Raw genomic sequence first — 22,710 nt, 5'->3', positions numbered from 1 at the left:
TCCTATTCCGATTCCAATTCCGAAGTGGTATGGGAATAGCTCAATCTACATAGAACTCAATCCCTTCTCTCATCTATGGATTCAAATTTTTATTCCAATTTCAATTTCGATTTCGATTCTGATCACGGATCAAGCACTTCAGGGAATTTGACCATTTCGATTCTGATTTCAGGCCATTCCGATTTTGATTTCGATCGCAAATCAAGCACTCTCCCAATTTCGATGGAGAACCAAGCACCCTCCAAGACTATTCAAATCATAAAATTTGACAAATGAATCTAAAATGACAAACTCCTCCCTCATTTAGCAAAGTTAGTTATCATTTTCTACATGAATTATTTATAATTTATATAAACTAAAATATATTTTAATAATATGATTAAATATGATAAATAATTATTTAAAATTATACAAATGAGGGTGGACTCTCACAAACTCTCCAAAATGAGCTGGTTATGAATCACTGGAGTTGAAGTGAAATGAGCTGCTTCAAGCTGATGACAAATTAAGAGCAAGATATGGCTGCCTTCATCTAGGCTTGCTGATACCCTCTCTCCTCCGTCTAAAGACTAAAACCAGTGCCACCTGCTTTCCACTAGGGCTCCCTCTTCCCGCCCCAGTCCGTAAATATTCTCCGGCTGATCTCTCTCGTATTCCAATTTCGAAGTCTCGTCGAATTCGGCGGCCAGTCTCCGGTCTCTTTGTTTTCCTTCCCGTCGCCTCTTTCACCGGACCGAAGATCTTCTTACCCCACCTTCGCATCGATCTTAGGCTTAGGGTTAGGGTTTGGAGGTCGCTCCCAGCGGAGCGATGATGTACGGCGAGCGGTAGCCGGGCGGTATTTCCCGAGAGGGGCACCCATGCGGCAGCCCTCGGCGTCTTCCACTAATGTCGCTCCCGAGTATCCCCGCCATCTGCCCCCTTACGATGGTACGATCTAGGAAAAGAAAAGAAATTGGAAAGAAAAACGTTTTTTCTTCTCAGAATTGATAGCTGTTAGTTTTATTTTCGTTTTTGTTCGTGCTTTACTTATACGCTCTTTTTGTAGCTCATCGTTTGTTTTCTGGATGTGTTTCTTATTATTATTTGCTTGCTTTACAAGTAATTGATGTGGATTTTGGATGGCTTTGTCAAACATAAAAAGAAAACTTTAACCTTGGGATGAAATGAGTCGATCAACTAAAATGCTGAAACTCATAATTGTGCAGCACTTACTGCATCAGTAGCAAATCTGTAGACCGAGCATTGTAGCCCTGTAATTGCATAAGGATGATAGTGGTGCATGTGTTACAAGTAATTTGATCTGGAATTTGGATTGTTTTCTCAAATATAAAAAGAGAAATTTGATCTTGGGATGAGATGGATTGATTATCTAAAATGTTGGGAACTCATCATTGTGCGGCACTTACTGCATCAGTAGCAAATTCTGTAGACCGAGCATTGTAGCCTTGTAATTGCATAAGGATGATTATGTGTATACTTTTTACAAATAACCTGATGCGAATTTTGGATATTTTTTTCAAATATAAAAAGAAAAATTTGATCGTGGGATGAGATGGATTGATTAACTAAAATGTTTGGAACTTATAATTGTAAGACATTTGTTGCACTAGAAGCAAATTATGTAGACTGAACGGTTTAGGCTTCTAATTGCCTAAGGATGATTTTTTTGCATGTTCTATAAGTAATTTGATATGGATTTTGGATTTTTTTCCAACAAAAAATTGATCTTGGGATGAGTGATCTGATTAACTAAAAGGTTGGGAACTCATTACTGTGCGGCACTTGTTGCACAGGAAGCAAATTCTATGGACTAAGCATTGTAGCCCTATAACTGCCTAAGGGTGATTGTGTTGGATGTCTTACAAGTAATTTTATGTCAATTAGAGAAAGAAAAATTGATCTTGGGATGAGATAAGTTGATTAACTCTAATGTTGGGATTTCATAATTGTGCAACACTTGTTGCTTGAGAGGCAAATTGTGTAGACTGTGAGCAATCTAGCCTTGTGATTACCTAAGGTTGATTGTGTTGCATGTTTTACAAGTAATTTGATGTGGATTTCGAAAGTTTTTTTCAAACATAAAAAGGAAAAATTTGATCTTGGGATGAGATGAGTTGTTTAACTGGAATGTTGGGTACTCATAATTGTGTAGCACATGCTGCACTAGAAGCAAACTGTGTAAATCGAGTATTGCAGCATCGTAATTGCTGAAGGATGAATTGTTGCATGTTTTACAAGTAATATATATGGATTTTGGATGATTTTTTCTAACCCAGGTAGAAAAATTTGATCTTGGGTTGAGATGTGTTGATTAATCAAAATGTTGGGAACTCATAATTGTGCAACACTTGCTGCACCAGAAGCAACTTTTTTAGAGCAGTGTAGCCTAAAAATGATCATGTTGCATGTTTTACAAGTAATTTGATGTAGATTTTGGATAATTTTTTCACACATAAAAAGAAAGAATTGATCTTGGGATGAGATTAGTTGATTAACTAAAATGTTGTGAATTCATGATTGTGCAAGACCTGTTGCACCAAAGCAAATTGTGTAGACTGAGTATTGTAGCCCTGTAATTGCCTAAGGATTATTGCATTGCATGTTTTACAAGTAATTTGATGCGGACTTTGGATAGCTTTTTCAAACAGAAAAGGAAAAAATTGATCTTGGGATGAGATGAGTTGGTTAACTGAGGGTCTGTTTGGCATTGCTTTTATTTTTATTTTTCTATTTTTTATAACAAAATTACAGAATTCAAGATAGAAATCATGTTTGGTACTTTTATTTATTTTTTTTTCTATTTTCAAAAGTTATTTCCATTATTTTCTAGAAGAAATGAAAGTGAGAAATCCTTAACTTAAATATTTTCAAATACAAGAAACATATAATTTCTACCATCATCCACCTCAACGACCATCGTCATCGCCTCTGTTGTTGCCGCTGCTGCCATCCTTGTCTTGTTGTTGCTGCCTCACCATCATTGTTATCATCGCCTTCTCCACTACATTGCCAGCGCCTCCATCGCAACCATCATTGTCGCTACTGTAACTGCCATCACCACCTCCGCTACACCACCATCGTAGTTGTTATCACCTTCACCACATTGTTGGTGCACCAGCCACCACCACTATTGTCGTCATTGCCACCACCACCTTAGTTGCCTTTGCTACAACATCGTGACCACCTTTGAGTTGCCACTAGCCCTGCTTCTAACACCATCTCCACCTTCGTTGCCTTTGCTGCTACCGACACTACCTTTGCCACCGTTTCTATTTTTCATTTTTAAAATGATTGATTATATGAAACACAATTATATTTTTAGAAAAAAATAGAAAACTAGATATTATTTCTAATTTTCTATTTTAGAAAATAGAAAAATAAAAGTGATGCCAAAACTATGGCTGAGGTGTTGGGAACTCATAAAATAGAAAGATAGATATATTTTTTAGTTTTCTATTTTTGAAAATAGAAAAATAAAAGTGATGCCAAAACAAAACTTGAAATGTTGGGAACTCATAATTGTGCGGCATTTGCTGTACCAAAAGCAAATTATGTAGATCGAGCCTTGTAAATGCCTAAGGATGACTGTGTGGCATGTTTACCAGTAGTTTGATGTGGATTTTGGATGGTTTTTTCGAACATAAAAAGAAAAATTTAATCTTGTGATGAGATGAGTTGATTAACTAAAATGTTGGGAACTCATAGTTGTGCGGCACTTGCTACACAAGTCGCAGAGGTGTTATTGAGCATTGTAGCTCTGTAATTGCTTAAAGATGATTGTGTTGCATGTTTTAGAAGAAAATTGATGTGAATTTTAGAATGTTTTTCGACAGTTTAAAAAATTGCTGAAATGGGATGGTACTAGATACAATCGGTACCTTTACAGTTCAAGCATGAAATTGGCACCACTATAGATGTCGGGATGCCGAAATAGCTATACCAGTACATATCGGCCTTACTGGTTTGTACTGGTATGTACTGGTGCATACAGCCACCGTAATGGTTGGGACCAATGTTTCTTCAATTGTTTAGAGTTTCTAGTTTCGGTAGGTACATCAGTACCAATACTATATCTGTTTTGACAGAAAAATGGTACAGGATTCCCTACCAGTATTTAAAATCTTTGTTTTTGCAAACAGAAAATAAATTATCTTGGGATGAGACAAGTTGGCTAACTAAAATGGTGAACTCATAATTGTAAATACTTGCTGCACGAAAGCAAATTGTATAGACTGAGGATTGTATCCTTCTAATTGCATAAGGATGATGGTGCTGCATGTTTTACTGGTAATTTGTTGTGGATTTTGGATGGTTCTTAAAAAAATAAAGAAAATTGATCTTGGGATGAGACGAGTTGATTAACTAAAATGTTGGGAACTCGTAATTGTGTGGCACTTGCTGCATAAGTAGCAGATTTTGTAGACTGAGCATTGTAGCCTTGTAGTTGCTTAAGGATGATTTTTAAATTATGGAGATTAATTGATATTTTTTATTGAATGTCTTGTAGATGGAGAAAATGCTGTATTGCAGTCAGGACAGTGGTTTTGGGACATGGAAACTGCTTGCTGTTTTAATGTGTTGATGTGGAGGGTTTATGTAGGTTTTTGCACTCGGCTTAAGATATTAAGAGTTGGTCTCCACTTAGGCTTAGATCTTCTGGTTTGTTCTTGGCCTAGGAGGCTCACTTTGACATTCCAAAGCTTTCTGTCCAACTGTATTTTCATCTCATTGGAAGGCCTTTTCTTTGGAAGTTTCTAAGGAAATTCTGTGCAAGTACTCCATATGCTGTTTGGAAAATATCTCCACCATGTTAACATTACCTGTGAGCATGGCTTTAACAAGTGATACATAATAAATATTAAATAGAATGCTGAAGGCATCTGGATTGTTACGTATGGAAGTGCATGTGCTCATGGTACATGAAATAACGTACATCGTTAATCATTCACTGGTGTATAGAATAGTATGACATTGGATACATTCTGATAATTTAACTTTTAAGCTAAGATTACTTTCTTGGGGTTGTGGTTTTCTATTAAGTCATGCAAATTATCTTGTCTTCATGTGCTATTTTTTTCCTTCTTTCCCAGATTTCATCCCCATAAAGCCCTTGACAAATCTCTACTACTATAATGGGATAGGCCTCTCACGGTGTCTATGGCCTGTAGGCACCAGCTTCTGTACTGTATCTATTATCATGCCTTGGTAGTCCATATCACCTGACCCCTAAAACAGACCCAACTATCTCCTCTATAGACACTTACTTTATCAACAAGACACCCTTTGATTTGGTACTTGCTCGCTTTAAGGTAAAGAACATGAGATATTACCAAGTCTTTGATAACTGGAAGGTTACTCTATTGCAAATTGGATGGCATCACCTATTGACAGGGGGCTTACCATGGAATCTAGTAATCAAGAAGGCAGGAAATTCCTTTCATTTGCAAGAATAAGGGCAAGAAGATGAAAATTGAGCCATAGGGAATTGATGGCGATGGTTACTAGTTTCACCTAATAACCAAATATAAATTCTTCATTTACTTTTTAATATGCTTCTCATTCAAATGCATACATTTGATTACCATGAATACCTAGATACCGGACTTAGCTGTAAGCAAATCCAGCTGGAGTATAACTTTCTGGGGTGTCTTGAAAGTGTTCTCATCTTCAATGACTATATAGTTAGTTACTCATCCACAAGTTTTCCTGTAGTGCTTCTGTACCAGAAATTCAATTTTCCACTGCAAGTAAAACAGTTGACTTCCTGCTCTAAGGAAGTTAATTTCTTTTATAATTGTAAATCTCTAGTTCTTCAGGAATGAGGGTGCAAATTGTGAATTCCATTCCTTTTTGTGATGACTGTATATAATAGTCTCTGCTTTTGCTAAATTAGGATTTCTCTTTTTTCTTGTTATTATATGGTGTTCTCTTTGTTTGTATTTGCAGCCCATGGAAACACTTTTGCTGCTAAAAGGATGCGAAAGCTTGTTCAATGGCGAGCCATGGACTATACCAGCACAGTTGTTCGATTTATGCAGGTAATATCTTCTAATTGATTTTTATAACTTCTAAAGTTGTGGTACAAATTTTGATTATTAACTTTTAGACCTTCATGATTTGCATCCTTGCTCACATTCTCTATTGTGTATTACTTAATGTATGTATATGCTCTTGTCACTAGGATTTCTTTCATTCTTCCAGGAATTGATGGGCCTTTTATCTGGCAAAGGAAGTTAAATTCATCAACTTCTGTTGAGGAGCCAATTGTTTTTGCTTCAGGCTTTAGGGACTTCTGCTTTTGAACCATGAGAGAACTTCCCAGATCAATTTCGTGGACATTCACGATGACCTGAAACTTTCAAGGCTTAACATGGCCTCATTTGTGTGAAAAGCTTTATGCTTGCTGTCCAAAAATTGGTTTTTCTAGTAGTTGTAAGGTCCATGAAGTGATCATTGGCAAACAAGAATGGCAACTTTTCATCTCATGGGACCACTGGAGTGATGCTATAAAGATTTGTTCTTATATTTCACATTACAATAAATATTATGACCAGAATGGGCATTGTACCTGAGATCTTAGTCCATTGTTGGGATGCAGTTTTCTGCAGTGGTAAAGCTTGTGCAAAAGTTAACAAGTCTGGTGCTGTGAAGAATCCTGGTTGAAGGGTCTATGTAACACTTCGAGGCTACTGAATTGAATTGTTGGTAGGTAAGGGATTTATAAAGGAGAAAATAATTTTGACTTTAAAGGATGGGGGGATGGAAAGAGGGTGGGGATGAATTCTGTTTTGTCTATAGTGGTTTGTGCTGGTATTGGATTTCCTAAATAATTGATTTTTGGCTGGTTTCACATGGACCTGTTATACTGGCTCAGCTGGCCTTTGATCCAACAGGTTCAACCAAATACGTGCTCATAGTGCTCACTCCAAGTTAGTCTAGGCTGTTAAAGATATTTAAGGCTGGCTAAGTGTCACCTTGAGATTTCAAGCATATTTTTGGATGATAGAATGATGCTTAGATCATTTTATTGTTTTTTTTGGTCCATTCCAGCATCATAAGAAGAAAAAAAAAGGAGTTGGAGTTGAGGAAAGAGGAAGAAGGACAAATTGCAAGGAGGTTCATTTAGAATATGTTTATGCTTTTTCTTTACTACTTTGATTATGAAGTCATTCTACAAACTATGAACATTGAAGTGTAATGATTGAAAAGTCATATGTTGCCAAGTTTTTTGACATTAGACTTACTACATGCTATAGTTAAAGAGACACCTTAGATAAGTTTATTTAGCTTTCATATAGATGATTTTATTTTATTTTCTAATTTTTTATTTCTTATAAAAATTAGTTCCAAATTATGTAAATGCTCAAAAACATGTTCATCACATGCTGATTGGTATAATAATTATCAAAACTGATCCAATATCATGTACTAGTGGTAATTGGTGCGATATGTATTGTCCATGAAAGGGATGGTGATTAATACTTTTATCAAAATTCTTGGTGGCGGACATGATGCATTGCTTTTGAGTCTGCTAAACAGAACGAACTATCTGATTTGTGTGTATTGAACCAAACAGGTATGGAAATGAGTCGGTTTGGCTAAACGGTTGGGGATGGCGCAAACCGGACCAATTGCTCTGAACCAAGCTTCTCATTTGTGTGAGAAGCTTTTTGCTTGCTGTCCAAAAATTGGTTTTTCTATTAGTTATAAGGTCCATGAAGTGATCATTGACCAAGAAGAATGACAAGTTCTCATCTCGTGGGACCATTGGAGTGATGCTATAAAGACTTATTCTTATATTTCACATTACAATAAATATTATGACTGGAATGGGCATTGTACCTGAGATCTTAGTCCATTGTTGGGATGCAGTTCAGAGCTTCTGCAAAAGTTAACAAGTCTGGTGCTGTGAAAAATCTTGGTTGAAGGGTCTATGTAACGCTTCAAGGCTACTGAATTGAATTGTTGGTAGGTAAGGGATTTATAAAGGAGAAAATTATTTTGACTTTCCAGGAGGGGAGGACAGAAATAGGGTAGTGGAGGGTGGGGAGGAATTCTGTTTGCTGGTATTGGGTTTCCCAAATAATTGATTTTTGGCTGGTTTCACATGGACTGGTTATACTGGCTCAACTGGCCTTTGATCCAACAGGTTCAACCAAATACATGCTCTAACTGCTTACTCCAAGGGGGTTTAGGCTGTTCAAGATATTTAAGGCTGATTAAGCATCACCTTGAGATTTAAAGCATATTTTTGGATGATAGAATGATGCTTAGATCATTTTATTGTTTTTTGGGTCCATTCCAGCATCACAAGAAGAAAAAAAAGAGGAGCTGGAGTTGAGGAAAGAGGAGGAAGGAAAAATAGCAAGGAGGTTCATTTAGAATATGTTTATGCTTGTTCTTTATTACTTTGATTAAGAAGTCATTCTACAAACTACGAACATTGCAGTGTAATGATTGAAAAGTCATATGTTGCCAAGTTTTTTGACATTGGACTTACTGGATACTTGCTATAGTTAAAGCGACACCTTAGATAAGTTTATTCATCTTTCATATAGTTAAATGTATGATTTTGCTTAATCTTCTAATTATTTATTTCCTATAAAAATTAGTTCCAATGTATGTAAATGCTCAAAAACATGTTCATCACATGCTGATTGGTATAATAATTGTCAAAACAGATCCAATATCGTGTACTAGTGGTAATTGGTGCAATATGTACTGTCCATGAATGATATGGTGATTAATATTTTTAATCGAAATTCTTGCTGGGGGACATGATGCATTACTTTTGGGTCTGCTAAACAAAATGAACCATCCAATTTTGTGTGTATTGAACCAAACAGGTACAGAAAAGAGTCGGTTTGTTTAAACGGTTAGGGATGATGCAAACCGGCGAAATTGCTCCGAGCCAAGCAGAACTGCTTGGTTTGCTTGATATGACTCAGTTCGAGTTGGTTCTTGCCATCTTGTGATCAAGAGGAGAGGAGGAAGCCACAGGGTGCTATTTTCCTCACTTTTCTTCAAAAAACTGTGTAAGGGAAGGGTGGGTTTTGTGAGGAAAAATCAAGGAAGAACATTGATTATTAATTTCGAAGCCCTAATACAAGCCAAATCCGTTATAATCCTCTTCCTCCTTTTTATTCCTCTCTCTCTCTCTCTCTCTCTCACTCTCACACACACACGTGCACACAAAATTTTTCTACTTAAAATAGGCCAAAAATTGGTAAAATCAAGAGAAATTTTGCCAAAATTTTTTATGTTGGTATGATTTTATGATGTATTGTAGATCTAAGGGTGATTTATTATCCATATGTGAAAGATTTTTTTTTGATCATTTAAGATTTAGATCAAAAATATATTTTCAGGTTAAATATCATAATAAATAAATAACGTTCAAAAATTCGCTATCTTATTTTGATAGTAATTTGTTTAACTTTAGATATAGTTATGGCTATCTGATACTAAGCTTAAATGCAAATCGTTATGCAAATAAGTGGTAATTAAAACTGATCCATGGCATGAAAAAATATATGCACTACACATGGTAAGGTTCTACAATAGTCCAAATTAAAATTAATTATTTAGATATTTTATATTAAATATTAATCTATTTTGTTTTAAAGTAATAAAAATATTTATAAATTATAAGAATATAAAATATTAGTATTTTATATAGATAAGGGAGAAGTATTTCCTGAAGTAATTGTACCATTTTTTGTATTACAAATGTAAATCTGACTATCTGATTTTTTAAGTATTTACTAAAATAATTACTAATTCAACAAAAATCATGAAAATATGTTAATAATGTATTGATAATTGGGGCATATTTTATACGACAACATGCATAGTTTTTACATAATTTTATAACTTATCACATATACTAGGTGAAATTAAATCATAAAAGTCATTAATTTATCTAAAAATATATAAAACTTTGTTTATTATGTGAAAAAGTCTAAATCCTCTTTATGTAACTGATGGTGATGAATAAGGTAGTTTATGATGTGTATTCATCAAACATATAGAAATGGATTCAAGAAGGAAGAAGAAAGACAAGGATGCTGACACAAGTTGGTAGCATGGTGTAATGATTCTGTGCTGGCACTATTGGAGTGCAAGTGGTGTGACGCAGAGCGGAGGGGGATGGGATGATGACATTGAAATAGCATCCAGCTGCTGGTCATCTGATGTCACTATATGCAAGAAATGCCGATAGAGCTCCAAGAAAAAAAAAATAAAGAAATAAGCATGGGGTAGATCACTGGATAACTGAGCCACCATCATATCGCTCAGCAATTTGCAGGATTATGAAGCATTGGAGCTAGATGACGTGGAGGATGCTCATTTTGAAGCTGCCATGTGGGACTGTTTGAATAAATTAGTGGCAGAGGAGGAGGTTGCTAGGTGCAAGGCAGTTTTGGTCCTCACAATACGAGGGAGGGTTCTTGTTTTGGGTATTTTAGGGCATATCTAAGCTGGAAGAGCTAATCGGTAAGGGAAGGTTATTGGTAAGAGTGGCAACCAGATAGCATCTGTTTTTGGGGTCTTTACTGGCAAGAAGGAAAGAAGCTCGGAGATATACCAGCAGGGTCCACCATTCATGATTTAGATCCACTTGTCTTTTCTGGCAAAGACTCAAAGTAGCAGAAGAGTTATTCTATGCTTGTCACAGATATGAAGAAGGAGATGCAGAGAGCTAATGATTCTTAGTTCCACTGTGGCCAAATCCTTGTAAATATTGCAGAAAAAACTTACTATCATTTGGCTATCAGCTTCATCTAGAAAACCAAATAGGGCGTTGAATCCTCAAGGTGGTTTAGGATGCGGCACTATTGCAGTTGATGATATTAGGGTTTTTGGATGTCTTTAGATCCTTATTGTTCGCTGGATATTATTTTGCATAGCCAGGGCATGATCCATATGTATATTCTTCATCGGAGGCATCATATTCGAGTGACTATTGCCTCAACTGCAGCAGCCTGATTATGGGTTAGATTGGCTGCTGTGATCTTCTCTTAGATGGGAGTGGGATGGCTAGCTCAGTATCAGACAAGTATCAGTATCAGGATGGTTATCTAAGTTGCTCAGATTATCGAATGTAAGGGTGGGTGTATTTGGGTTCAAGTCATGTTCAAGGCCTCGACTATGAACAAGTTTCCTATGTCCATGAGTGGCATAGATATTCCATGAGGGACTAAATGTCAATATGTATTTTGTGATTCAAATTAATTTGATATATTTATTTTGAAGCTCAAAAAAGGTAGTGTGTATGCTTAAATATTGCAAGCAAGGTTTGCTGTACCGGTACCGGACGGCGTGCCGGTGCCGGACCGGTACGGTATGGTATGGTACCGATATACGGTATGTCCGGGCGTACCGGTACATAATTTTTTTCGATTTTTAAATTTTTTTTTTGATTTTTAAAGTTAATAATTGATAAATACAATCTCAATATGGCATTATATTGCATATTATTGACATATTTGGATTCAATTTGGAGTTAGGTTGCGGTATAAAGACTCTTGATCCAAAATTTCAAACATATATTTATTTACATTATATTTCAACTATGTCATCTTAAAACTAAAAAAAAAAAATATAAAATACGTATTAAAATGTATCTAAATATTTAAGTACAAAGCGCAATAACTGATATACGAACCTTAAGATGTACTCTGCATTTAATTTCTTGTCAAGTGTCTGTGACGCTCGTAGATATCTGGATCATCAACATAGTCTGAAGGGACATCAGTCCAACCCTCTAGTCAAGCTGCACCGTACTCTCGAATATTCATCATCCCATAAGGCATCCTCTCTGGATTGTAAGACATCTCAGACCTCTCGTTAAAATTCTGACTCTGAGAAGTATCCTCGAGATGATGGTATGGTTGTGGAGGAGTCCATCCAAATATGCCGGTAGCAAAATCTGATCCTAGAGCTGCTCCAGGCTGTATAGGGTAGTAACCATTAGAAGATGATGCCTCGGATGCACCATATGCATATGGATCATAAGGTGGCTGTGGATAATAGGATCCATAATGTGAAGATGATCCAGATACATCCATGGATCCTACTCCACGTGCAAGATCGTCCGCAGCTGCATCATGTGCTGGACGACCTCTAGGAGTCCGTCGTCTATATGAAATCGGCTCCCCACGATCTCTACCGACTCGTCCATCATGATCCCTATCTTGTGTGACATGCGTAAACTGAGACTCACCGGTGAATCGAATATCACCCTGTGGCTGTGTCTCATAAACGGTGGTCTCCTGTCCTTCAGTTCTTCCCTGATCATCAGATCCATGGCTACTACTACCAGTATCATCATCACTCTCCCTGGTGTCCGTATCTGAACCAGATCGCTCCTGTACTCTCGAGAGTGGGGCACGTGCAACTGTCTTTTCCTTTCCCCCCTTGTGCCCCTCTGTGACTGAGTTTCCTGTGATTGGAAGGATGGATGCCTTCTTGCTAGCTGTCGGGAGGAACGTCTATACATCTCTCGCTCGAATCTCTGGAAAGATATATCGGATAGCGAGTCATGTGATGAATGAGTCCCTTGTGTCCCTTCAAACTGTGGCCGATCAGCTGGAACCTTATGTGAAATATTTTTTTTTGCCCATTGCTCTGGATCCACCCTGATCTCCCTTGCCACCACATTGGCTGGTCGTGGAGGGGATCCTGGCTCATCAAGTTCTGGCTCCTGCTGCTGATCTGCAAGCCATCCGATGATCGGATCGTCATCCTCGTCGGCATAATCATCCAGCGTCGGATCAGTGTACTTCAACTGAACTTCCTCCTGAATACATTTTAGCCTCAACCTCAGATTGTAGTGAACATATATAAGATCGTCGAGATATTTTTATGCCAGACGATTTCTCTGTTTGCTGTGGATAAGGGCGAAAGTGGACTAATTACGCTCACAGTCATTAGCAGAGATCGTCTGAGAAAGAATACGGACAGCCATATGTCTCAAATTTTCTGCTGACGTTCCAAAATGAATCCACCATTCAGCTACAAAAGTAAAATATATATCAAATTTGATGATATTATTAAGTAAAATTACATATCAATCTACATTGCTCATTATTGATATGTAATTTATCTGGATTCATCTGCTTTTTGCTTACGACAGCTGATGGGACTCCAAAACTGTCTGATCCCTCTCTAAATTGTATCGTCTGAAATAAAATATATTTATTATTTATAAATATATCAAATCGAATTCAGTTGAATAATTACATCTGTTTTAAACTAGCATACCTCTTGCAGACAACGATGCGATTTTTGGATTGGACACAATCTTATATATGACATTGCCAAGAGCAGCAAAAAGCTCGCTATCCATATCTATCTCCGGAATAGAATACTGAAATCTCGGATTCAAGTAATAAGCTGCAGATAAATTTCAAGACTGATTAAGCATAATTTTATTTTCATTCTTTGAAAAAATATTTTAAAACATTCTTGAATCCAAACTTACCAACTAGATGCAAATCTCTGCCCATCTGATAGTCCAACGGTGCTCAATAATGTTAATGAATTCTTGAGTATGCTTGGGATCATTCTCACTGATCTGTTTCTTTGCCCTCTCCATTATATAATATAGGAAGCCCATCTGGGGGTATCTCTTGCTGTCCATGGTGCGAAGCACCTCATATAAAGGCTTGATAGCCTTCACTATCTTCTCAGTCCGCTGCCAAAATGACTGACTTGTCATCAAATTCTCCACATGACTTCCATCAGTGCCGGCCCTCGCATATCTGCTCTCCTGCCACTCGGCACTGATAAACATCTGACGTAGGGCTATTTTCTTCTGAAGAAGACTATCAAGTGCTATGTAGTTGGTAGCAAACCGTGTGATATCTGGTCGTAAGATCTCTCCCCAGTATATATCCGCATCAATAAAAGAACCCATGTGTGGTTGTAGATGAATCTAGTAATGGTCTGGACAATCTCCACTACCTGCTGCACCCTGCGAATCTTTCCGATATCCATCAATATAAGATCAATGCAATGTGCAGCACATGGGGTCCAGTATATCTGCGGTCGCTGCTCCATCAGCAACTCTCCGACAACCTTATATTGTGGTCCGTTATCTGTGATGACCTGCACGACATGCTGCTCACCCACTGAATCAATCACCTCCTTCATCAGACCAAGGATATATGTAGCATCGTGCATCTTATCTGGAGCATCGATTGATTTGTAAAAAAATATTTTTCCATCACAGTATGTCAAAAAATTAATGATGCTCCGCCTAGTAGGACCTGTCCAACCATCACACATCACTGTCAGACCGTATGTAGGTCATTTTTGTAAGAAGCAATCCATCTCTGCAGATCCTCCTTATTGCTGTCAAGAAGCTGACCATAGATGTCCTTAGGTCTTGGAGGATCTACACCCTGGCCGGCAGCCTCTATGGCTGAAATAGCAGATCGGTAGTAAGGATTGGCTGCTGCATTTGCTGGAATATGGCTGAAATGAAATCATGATCCAATAGCTCGCCACATATCCTTTTTCTTATCTTTTTTCAGCATACTGTCAATTCTCTGCTGCTTTGAATCCTTGCTGGGCAAAGCATGTGGATCCAAATCCTGAATGCTGGCTCCTGCTGGAATATCTCTGGAGGACCTCCTCCTATTGCCAAAAGCTCCCAACAAAGAAGACATGCTGCGTCTGCTCCCTCTACCACCAGGCTCTCTGATTGAGGTAGTCCTCCTGAACTCGAATTCTCCCCTACCAGTCGCTGATCCAGATCTTGATTCGTAGCATGATGGTCCGAATCGGTCTCTGTACCGGGCCATCTTCTCCTGCTAGTACTGATCCGCCAAGCTCGCATGAATGGCAGTCTCAATCTGTGCCTCCTCATCATCTGGAGCAGAAGCCTCCTCTGACTCTCTAGAGATAAGGAGGCTCTGCAGCTCGACGGTCTACTTTGATCTTTTTCTGCTTTGCCCTTTTCTTTGCTGCTTTCGAATCAGCAAAGTGCTTTTTCATCAATTATCGGATCTCTTGCGGATATTTCCGACACATCGACACATCAGGATAACCACCAGCTAGATGATGCTTCAACCTAGTCACTCCTCCTTTGAACTCTGTGTTGCACTATTTGCATCTCCAATGATGCCGAACCGAGAGCATCTCGCTATGATCCCAACCGATGTTACGCTCTTGATCTTTCTTCTTACTCATTTCTGCAGATATAACAAAATACTAATTATTTCGAATTACCTGTAATATAACACTAATTACATATATTTTTTATTTGATAATATTTTTTATTATTTAAATATTTACAAAAAAAATTTTAAAAAAATCTCATTCAAATATTTCAATTATTTTGAATCATTCTAAACATTATTCTCAATTTCAAAACTAATACTGATTTTTTATTTTTTTATTTTTTTAATAATTTTTATATAAATAAATATATACTATAAAATAGCTGATTAATTAAAGTGAACGAACGTCATGCTCTAAATTTTTTTCTTATAAATATATACAAGTATAACAAAATACGATAGTTTAACGATAATTAAAATAATTATATATAATTTTAAAATAATTTTAATAATTATTTTAAAACTTATAAATTCAAAATAAATATGTTATATGCTTCAAATAATATTTTTAAATTAACTAAAATATAACACTATTTTTATATATTTTTTATTTTATAATTAAATTTTTAAATTTAAATAATTAAAAAAATAATTTTTTAATTTCAAATATTTGAAAAAAAATTAGAAATTAGATTTAAGTAGTTTGAATCATTCTAAACATGATTCCCAAACTCTGATTTTTTTCCTAAAATTTATTTTTTTTTTAAATTTTTAAATAAATAAATATTTAAAAATATTTAAAAAATATATATTTAACGAAAATTAATACTTTTGGTGTCATCGTGTAGATCTTCCAAAGATCTATCACATATAATTAAATCATTCCAAAATCACAAGATTTTGGCATGATTTTCTCTTATTTTTATTCTTTCTCATTCTTATCCTATTTTTAACAACAAAAATAAAAAAAAATATTTACTAAGAAAATAACACATTATCTTACCTCCGACCAAAGATCAGCCTCTCCTCGAACCACTCCTGCAATTTGACGGAATTTTTTTCTTTTTTTCTAATTTTTCGGAGGTCTGAACGAAATCGTTGAGACCTTCGGACCCTCGAGAGTTCTCTGAGACATCTCAAAGAACTCCAAACCAGGGTTCTTTTATATATGTGGTCTCCGACCCCAGCCCACCCCCCTCCCCTCTCCTCACTTTAGGCACATGGGACTGTCGGTACGGTTCGGTTCACGCCGAACCGGACCGAAACGAACTATACCGTCCGGTTTTGGACGGTATGGAAGCGAACCGGACCGAACCGCTCGGTTCGGTACCAGTTCGGGGTGTTTCTCGAAAAAAAGGTCCGAACTGGACCGTTTGAGCACCGGTCCGGCTCGATACGCCCCGTATCGGGTGGTTCGGCCCGGTACGGCGAACCCTGATTGCAAGTGTTTATATAATCACTACAATTGCATTCATTAAGCAATCATGCAGTCTCTAGGGCTGATTAAAATAAAATAACATTAAATAATCTTAAAATCATAATTTTAAAAATTTATAAATCTTAAAATAACCTTAAAAATAAAAATTAGAAAAAATATAAAAATTCAAAAAGCTGAATGGGTACCGAATCATTACGCATTGCATGCCATGTGGTGGTATAGTTTGGCTTTGTCTTGTATCACATCAATACCTACGTGGTATTTTCTGGTACTGACATTGCAAACATTGCATTGCTTGATTTTTGGGCCATCTTGTGCTAGGCTTTTTCATATTTTTGTCCAAGTGCCAACAAGTATAGGCACTCGATAATCCAAAATGTGGATTATTTGTAACACTTTTATGTTAGTCAGATCCATACCAAGTCCAATCTTGGATAAGGGAGTGGTTGGATGGACAAGGATCCCCAAGTTAAATATACCAATGCATGCATCTAGGTGAGCTTTAAATGGAGTTGTCAAGTATGGGTTTCTTTGACAGTTTTCTTCCTCGTCTGGAGTCTCATTGGGAGTCAGGCATCCATAGTTGGACATGTTTCCCTGAGATCTACTCGTTTTGTTCTTTGGTTTTGACAACAGTTTTTGCTCCTTTCCAAAGTTCGCTTATCTCTTTCATTTTGTCAACTGTCAAACTTTGCTACTTGTTTTTTCAAACTTGATCAGAAAATCTGCCTCATGTAGCCAATATGCCCTCTTGACTGTGTACCCAATGCCTCTCAAGAACCCAAGTAGTCTACCAGCCGGAGGGGGTTAGTTTTATTGGATGGGAGTCCTTTTAATGCCACCCATACAGGGGTGATGTGGGGATTAGAGGCATTTTGATGATTTCCACATTTGCAGATGCAATGTGGTATCTTAGATTATATAGATATTTCTCAAGAACGATTTAGTTTATTAGAAATACTAGATTGAATTTGATGAAGTTCTTCCCTTAAGTTCTCTTCCTGTCATTGATCGATGATGCCTTTGTTTCTGGATTTGAACTGTTTTTCTGGCTGACTATGTTCATCAATCAGCAAATAGACATCTCTGTTGTAGTCTTTGATGTTGGATGACTAAGGGATGAAGATGATGCTGTTGTAATTTAATTTCTCATCTTGCTATAATGATTTTTCTTGAGCAATTTCATTGATGAGGGCTAACTCTCTTTTATGACTTCTGCTCATGTGACCAGTTATTTGGCAAAATCGGCAAGAAGAGTAGTTCATTTTTTGCCCTTACATGTGGTTATATCATCTTGCTAAGCACCTTCTGTCTGATCCTTGTTGGTTCTGATTTACTCTCAAGAGTTCAGCCTCTATTTTTTCTTATGTCTCTTTCGTCAGCCCATGTTTTACCCTGTCAAGAATGAGCGCTTATTTCTAGAATGATTCTAACAATAGGGTGCTTAGTATGATTTAAAAGATTTTCAATGCTTCCCTTGTGCTGGTAACAAATCAGGAACTTTAACTCTTTAAGACACAATCCTTTTTTAATTTCTTTTCTATTTACAAAATGTATTGTTTGATGACCAAAATTTGGTTATGCTTCATGACAAGTTTAATATTGAAGATGGTGGAAACTAGGATTTTATAGAGAGGAAGTAGAATTATTAAATTATTAGAATATAACCTCTGAAGAACCTGTAGGAAACTGTTTGTAATTCTTTGCTTCTTCAAGTTTTTAATGAATCCTCCAATTTTTTTATTGGCGGACTAACAAGGACCTGTTTATGTTGAACTAGGTCGAACTATTGGTCCGCTTTGGCTTTGCAGACAAAAACGAAAGTAATACAATAATATAAGTAGTTGCCAAACTTGACCTATACTCATCCAAAACTGATCTCATCCTTGTTGCCATTATCCACTTTGTTCAGAAAGCCAAAACATTGATTGTTTGTCATTGTCTATTTTCTTGGTAGCTTTTTTTTAACCTAGTTAATTAGCTTATATAATTTTTGGAGGATCTAAGCATGATTCTTAGGTTGTTTTTATTATACCTTATAAATTTGATCTTAGTTGTTACTTTTCCTGGAGTTATTATTACCAGAGAAACTTATTTCATGGGTCATGGGAATGATATGCAGGTTTGTATGTGGCAGCGGGATGTGAGGGACATAACTGTGTTGCAGCCTACTTTAGCTGCAGTCCTTGATGTCAGTAATTTAAAAATTTTTTTCTATACATTGCTGATTAAGGGTTATCTATTTATGATTTTATTTCTTCCATGGATCCATCTTGGTTTTACGGTCCAATCATCGTGGTTAAGGCCTAGTTTGGACAGTTATTCTAGCTAGTCATTGACTCATGGTGATTTGTTTTGCTTTAAATTTTCCACACTTGTTTCATGTTAAAATTAAGCATCTCCCGAGACAACTTTCATGATGGCTTGCTTGGTGGGGTTAAATTTTTGACTATATAATTTGAATTGCATGGTGAATGGATGAGGTTTATTTCAGTGGACCTTCAATGAATGCATAATCTGCTTAATTTTCAGCTAAAAATATCCTAAGACACAAGAAATAATTACACATTGCTTACAACTTTCATGTATAGAAACATGAGAATTGGATCTAGATATGTGTCCAAGTGGTTGACTCTGCAAGCCAAAAAAAGATGATACAAGAGTGCTTAGAAAAGACGATTTTAACTCAATTATGTTTACTTATTACTTAAAAGAAAAGATTAAAAGATGCTACTTACTAAGGTCTTCTAATACGCTTGTATCTCATCCAAACTTTTCGGTTGGCTCAAGGATTTTAGAAAAATGACATTTTGCAGTTATTTTTTATATGTGTATTCTGCAAAAAATCTTTATGATGGATTTTGCATAAAAAATCCACTTAACTGTTGATTTTGCAAGGCTTTTTTTTGGCTGAATGATACATATATAGGGGTCTTTGACAATTTTGCCCTTGGATCTAAGTATGAGGTACACAGCAGTCTAAACAAGTGTGCGTTTGATATTCAAAAAATGGGTATTATATGTTCAATAAATGTGTATCACCCATTTCATATGTAGCCCCAAGGCAAAATTATCCATGGCAAGGTTCTCAGCTCCGGTATCGATGGCCATTTTGGTCGGCCGGCGGTACAGTCTGGTACGGTTCTGTATTGGATCAGATCGGGGTGAATTGAGAAGGAAGGGATGTTCCGAGAAAGAGAAAAAGAGAGAAAGAGAGGAAAAGAGAGGAAGAGAAAGAGAAAGAGAGAGGGGGTTCCGCCGGAGAGGCCATTGGAGGGCCTCCGACTGGCCGTCGTGGCCGTCGGGCGGCATAAACGCCGCCTGTAGCTTCGCGGTGTGAAATAGGAGCGATCGTCCATGTTTCCTAGGCTTTTTTAAAAAAGTATGATAATAGTGAAGCCAGCAAACCCATTGCCGGCTTCACCGTTTTTGGTCTTTTTTAAAAAAAATTGAAATAGTGAAGCCGGCAAATTGATTGCTGACTTCATTGTTTTTTAATTTATAAAAAAATTCATAAAAAGTGAAGCCGGCAAATGAAGTGCCAGCTTCACTGTTCTTCTTCTCCTCTAAAAAAGGGCCGACGCCCATCGCTTTCACGACTCTACCTGCACTGCTTCTACCGTCCGGTGGCCACGGCGACCACCTAGAGACCTTCGGCGGCCTCTCCACCATCTCGTCCTCCCATCTCCGGTGGTCTACTCCCTCTCTCTCTTTCTCGCTCGTTGCGGCAGCCCCATCGGGCGAACCGAGCTGCGGCAGCTTTCGCCACCCTCCGACGGCCGCAGAGGGCCACCACTGGCTTTCGACGGCCTCTCCCTCTCCTCCTCTCTCTCTGCCTTTGTTTCTCTCTCTTTCCTCCTCGGCATCGGCGTGTGCCATTTTCTCCATCGGAATCATCCCGGTTCCCCACTGGTCCAGTTCGTTACACCCCGAACCGTCTGGTTTGGGATGGTTCTGAGAACCATGATCCATGAACTCTGAATGTTTATCATTTTGCAAAGAATCTTTTCTTGGAAAGCCAATAATTGAGTGGATTTTTTATGCAAAATTCATGAGATTTGCAATCATGGTATTGGACCCCATATATATACCATCTTGGTATAGTATTGGTACACTCAATATGGGGTTGGTTTCGCATGCCGACACTGGATATGCCTTTCGTACCAAGTATTAGTTTGGTATTGATATGGTATTGATATGGTAGGTCCATTGGGCATGGGGCTGTACTTACCACTATTGCAAACTTTGCTCACATCTCTATAAAAAAGACATGCTAACTTTTAACATGATTATGATAGGTGAACTCATTCTTTGAGGGATCCACTTGTTTACTAATATTTATAAAAGCTACAATAAAAAAAAATAAGTATTCAAATGTCTGATCCATTTTCTACTTTGGATACGTATTCGACACCGATTCTAGGAGCTGGATGTGAGTGTCCAGGTTTCTATGTTCAACTGCTTATCATAATATTATATTTGAATGCAGAAAAAAAAAACTTGGAGGGATTGAGAGATGGGTAGATCACATTATTGGAAGGTTTTGCTTACAAATATTTATTGTAAAGATTTATTGTTATTCTTGTTGTTTTATAAGATTTATATCCTTTGCTGAAGTTTCTTATGGGTGCAGATGTTACCAACAGTTGCATTTGCTGATAAGCCATCAACAAGCTTTGCTGCAAAACTTGATCATGCCTCTACAAAGAAAAATAGATGTTCAATTAATTGAGTCTTGGTAGGTTTAATATATTTTATTTATTTTCTTCTTTATGATTCCTAAACTACATATTCGCACTGATCAGTTTTGTTTGGTGTTACTTTCCACCTCTTGTATGCCTTTCCTTTTATCGGTGCTTGTAATTGAGTAGGCTTCTAAATGCATGCCATTTATGTTTTTGGAAATGATATTTTGAGCTCATTTTTTGAATGATCTTTAACAAGGTTCAAAAAATCAGTACTATGACCCTTACTGGTTGCTTATTGGTGGTACAGTACACATGCCAGTGTCGATGTGCTGTCAGTGAGACCGAACAAGTGACAAAGAAAGAAGAAGACGGCAGAGAGAGAAGGGGAGGAAGGACCACCAAAGAAGGTGAGGCAGATCGGGGGTCGGAGCTTGTCGATCAAGGGGTGGAGGTTGTCGATTGAGGCCGGAGTTGTAGGTGAGGCATCCCATGGTATCGTTGCTGGAAGATGAGTAGGTGATTAGGAGGGGAGACAACAAAGGCTAGATTTGCAAAGAGGAGAGGAGAGAGATTGATTGAATGTGTGTGTTTGGGGGGGGTTTTATAGAAAGCTTGGTTTGGCCATGCAAAATCCAGTTAGAACCATTCGAAAGTAGGTGGAACTAGTTAGTTCAGCCTGGTTTAGATTGGTTTTAACTGCATTTTAATTTCAGTTGGACAAACCATCCCATTTCTTGGCTAGGTTGGTTCGGCATGTCCTAAATTGCTCAATACAAGATGCCTTGAATCAGGATGGTCCCATAGACCTTAGTCTTTGCTGTCATCATGCAGTATGAATCAAGGGTGGCTGTGCCAGTAGTGGGGCCCGTATTGGTTGGCTTGTGGCACGGTTTGGTATGCCCAGTGCTGTTCTGTGTTGGGCCCATACTAACATAGCAAATAGGGTGGGGTAGAGGGAGAATGGGAGGGAGGAAGAGAGAGAGAAGGGGGAGGGAGGGAGAAGGGCGGTACAGTGTAGCCCAACACATTAAAGAGGGCAAGGGAGAGGAAGAATGGGAGAGAGGAAAAGAGAGGGGGGAGAGGGAGGGAGAGATGGAGAGTGGTAGATGGTTGGTGGAGGCTATTGAAGAGCTGAGGAAGGGCATGAAGAGGCAGAGGAGGGATTCCACCCTCCGAATCCTTTTTCGTTCGAAACATGGGGTCCCACATGGGGCTTTTTGTTTTTTATTTTGAAAATTTTGGTTGAAGTTGAATGAAACAGGGGTCTGAAGGGCAGAGCCCCTCCTTTGCCCCTCTGCGGCTCTTTGGCAGCCTCTGTCGACCATTGGCGATCCTCTATCTCTTTTCCTCCCTCTCCCTTCCCTTCTCTCTCTCTTCTTCCTTCCTCTCTCCCTCCTTAGTTTCTCATTTTGAATGCTGGAAGTATCCCGATCTGCCGATGACACGGCTCGATACACTCCAAACCAGGCAGTTCGTGATGATTCTGCATTCCTTGGTATGAATTCAATGGATT

At 37.7% G+C, this 22,710-nt stretch overlaps 1 pseudogene; it reads left to right on the top strand.

Annotated features, from left to right (window-relative positions):
* The first annotated feature begins 447 nt into the window (after positions 1-447).
* The window catches only part of LOC105033377 (flowering time control protein FY-like), a 42,871-nt pseudogene continuing 20,608 nt past the window's right edge, over positions 448-22,710 (top strand).

This window comes from Elaeis guineensis, chromosome 5 (genome assembly GCF_000442705.2).
Source record: "Elaeis guineensis isolate ETL-2024a chromosome 5, EG11, whole genome shotgun sequence".
NCBI lineage: Eukaryota > Viridiplantae > Streptophyta > Magnoliopsida > Arecales > Arecaceae > Elaeis > Elaeis guineensis.
Note: the sequence above shows the minus strand (reverse complement) of the source record. Positions and strands in the feature narration are given on the sequence as shown.